Source organism: Salminus brasiliensis, chromosome 1 (genome assembly GCF_030463535.1).
Source record: "Salminus brasiliensis chromosome 1, fSalBra1.hap2, whole genome shotgun sequence".
Lineage (NCBI taxonomy): Eukaryota > Metazoa > Chordata > Actinopteri > Characiformes > Bryconidae > Salminus > Salminus brasiliensis.
In genome coordinates, this window is record NC_132878.1 from 24,054,844 (window position 1) to 24,058,508 (window position 3,665).

General features: G+C 42.5%; 1 pseudogene; it reads right to left on the reverse strand.

The window, feature by feature from the left end:
- Positions 1 to 216: 216 nt before the first annotated feature.
- Positions 217 to 2,170, reverse strand: LOC140538102 (testis-specific serine/threonine-protein kinase 6-like; annotated as a pseudogene).
- Positions 2,171 to 3,665: the final 1,495 nt, after the last annotated feature.

Genomic DNA, 3,665 nt, shown 5'->3' on the forward strand with positions numbered 1-3,665 from the left:
GGGAGAACAGGTTCTGCTACCACCGGCCCATGGAGCGGGACTTTCCCTTCAGAATGGAACCCATCTTTATCAGGAGCCGTGCTAGACGTCTACAAGGGATGAACCCTTGTCGTCTTCTTCAGCATCTGTTGGAGGGACAAAATGACAAGGATTGACCAACTGAAACATTCCTGACAAAATATTTACAGTGATTTTATGAAATCAAATCTGGGGCTGTCACGATCTCTCACCACTCAACTCACATACCTTAAACCGGGGGAATCTCAGCCTCCTGGTTCCCTGCTTCACTGTGGGCTGTGGCAGAACAGCTGCTGCCTCCACCTCTGGCCCACGGAGCGGGGCATCCGGAGTCCCATCCTCACGTCTCTGCTCAAAAGCTGAACTAGCAGGAGCTTCTGTAGAGGCAGCAGAATGATGAACACCCTGCTGGTCAGCAGAGGAGGAGTCGTGCACCATGGAGCTCCTTGTGAAGAATTGCTTTATCCTTCTTCGAAGAGAATGAGAGGCTCTACGAATTGGAGCTACAACATGAGTGTTAGCTGCCCTTTTAACTGCAGCACAAAGTCCACCACAGCTGAAGCAGCCGTACTCCTCCACCACAACCTCCACACTTCTGCAAGTTACACTTGCAGCAGCTCTACTGCCGTCGTCTTCTTGGAGTGGACTGACGTCTTGAGTAGGACTGCTTCCCTCATCCTGATCATCAACGGTGATCACAACAAACCTGCCTATTACTCTGGAGACGGTACAGAAGCAATGTGGAAAATAAGTCATCACTGATTATTTACTTATTGATAGTGATACTTATTGACAGCTCTGCACACTGAGGGACCTTTATCCGTGCTTAATCTGTACAATACACCAAGTGTGTATCCTTAGAGCCAGTGTTGCCAGACTGACTGTTTTAATGGAGGGAGCAGAGATGGGACAACACATGGGACAAGTAAAGCACTTAGTAAATACATTTCTATAAAATACTGTGTAACAACAAACATACCTGACTTTCTCCAAATGCTTAATAGTGCCAGTTTGGGAGGAGTGAAGATGCTGCTGCCTGATCTCCTTACAGCTCTCCTCACAGAGTTTCTTCACAGTTCCGAAGACATTCTCCTGTGGAGAGCTTACAGCCTCAGCTGCAGATGACTGTGCAGCCTCGCTCATTTCACTGTTGATTAAAAAACACAAGACAAATGTAGCAGAGGAACAAACACACGTCTCTGGGTAAGTTCTAATGTTCTAATGCAGAACAGGCTCTTCTGTATATATAGATATAAGCCTGCAGTCTATGATAAAATTTAATTATATTCTTTAAATGAACCTGGATCTTGATACTGGAGTTCCAGCACAGTTTACTTACTGTTCTTGCCTCGGCTGCAGCCAAGGGTGCTTAGCCACCTCTGCAACTGAAGGCCGAGAGAAGGGATTGTACTGCAGCAGATGGGAGATGAAGGCTCGGCAGGGCTCCTCCACTGTGATACCTTTTGGATACCCCAAGGGTTTGCGCTGGAGCTGTATGAGGTTACGCTCATCAGAGTCATCGAAGGGCATGGTGCCGGTGACCATGATGTAAAGAATCACCCCTAGACTCCACACATCACTCTTCTTCGGATTATAGATCTCATGCATGAGCACCTCAGGTGCAGCGTAGTGTGGAGAGTAACAAAAGGTCCTGCTCAGGTCGGGTAAGCCTCTCGAGTAACGTCCAAAACCAAAGTCTGTCAGTTTGACCTGGTTATCAGCAGTCAGAAGAACATTTTCACATTTTAGGTCTCGGTGGACAAAGTTCCTCTTGTGCAGATACACCATGGCACTGAGGAGCTGAGAAAACCACACTTTGGCCTGGTCAACTGGAATGCGACGAAGCTCCTGGGTCTTCTTCAGGAGAGTTGTTGCGGCAGGCTCCATCATGATGAACACCCGTCCAGCCCGCTTCACAATTTCATGCACCTGGACAATATGAGGGTGCTTCACTGTTCTGAGGAATGCGGAGCTCCCGGCTCAGAAATTTAGAAGCAAATTCAGGTGACTTATCCCTGGGGTCTATTACTTTAATGGCCACCTGGTTGGGGTACTTTGTAGATGTGGCCAGCTTAACCGTACCGAAACTCCCTTCACCAATGTTGTCCACCACTGTGAAGCCCAAGCTAATCAGGACTTCGTCTGATGTCATTTTCTCCTGTAGAGGGAAGGTAAAGCAGAGTTAGAAGGTTTGCTCTGTGAAGTCCTGCTGGAACAAACAGTTTATTTCATCGTGACTAACAGCACTTCTAATACAAGTTCTAGCAGTTCATGAAGATTGGCTGATCTGAACAGGTGCAGCATCTCGCAGAAATATGGAGTTTTCATGGTACGTACCTTGTCCTGGGTGGAAGTTGAAGCAGAAGCAGAAGCAGAACCTGTGGCCATGGTTCTAATGTAAGATGGCTCTAGATAATAAGAGCCTCAATAAAAATCACACCAACGTCAATCTGAACAGAACACAACTGGACAGCCGCTGGATCCTAACTGAGCCGCTGAGGGAGACTCCCCCCCTTTTATAGACTCTGTGACATCATCGACATGACGTCACAATGGGGGAGCAGATGTGGGTCACCTTTAATAATTTCTGTATTTCTACATTTATTTTTACAATTATTTATTTCCACAATTATTTAGTTTAGATTGCTACTTTATTCTTTTCTGTATTTCTGTTTATTGCTTTTGTATTTTTTATTTTATATATTTTTATATTTCTCCATTTTCTTATGTATTTCTATATTTCCCCATTTCTGCTTTTTTATTTCTATATTTCTATTTCTTAATGTATTTATTTCTGAATTCAAAAATTTCTACATTTACTTTCATCTTTTTTTCTCATTATTTTTTTTACACTAAGTCATTTCTGTATTTCTACATTTATGTTTATCTTTTTAAACATTTATTGATTTCTGTATTGATACATTTTTATTTGTGTATTCATTTCTATATTTCTACATTTCTTTATTTATGTACATTCGTATTTACATATGTAAATCATGGGAAGTATAGTCCAGTGCATCCACAGAGCCTGGAGGTAAACCCAGGAGTGTAACATTTAGATTTCTGCCATTATTTTTCATTTAATTATTTCTCATTTGCTGTCCTCAAATGTCAACTGAAGACCCACCTCTTTCAAGAGCACTGATACCTATTAAAGCTTCTATTGCATTTACACTTTCCTTCTTTTCCACAGGTTTTGCATAGTTTAGTAATCTCTACACTAGCTTCTGTTGTATGAGGGTTATTGCGTGGCTTATTTCTGGCAGTGTTAGAGCACCAGTATCTAATATTCAGTGTCTAATGATACTAGCTTTGGTTACTCTGAATAACTGACTAAGCATTTTTGTAAGTTGCTCCGGATAAGAGTGTCTGCAAAATGCCACAAATATAAATGCATTTGGTAAGTGATCAGGAAAGCTTCTGTAAATACAACTCAACATCATCATCGTCAGTCGTTTTCTGTCATAATAAACATGGAAATCTACATAGGTGAAAGACAGTGCATCCTAAACTGGTTCAAAATTTACCATTCCTAGAATGACAGATCAGCATACAGAGTGCAAGTCACAGTACTGTACAGTCTATTGGAGAAACAGGCAGATTTCAGAAGAATAACCAAGGACTAAAGAATCCATTCTGTACACTAA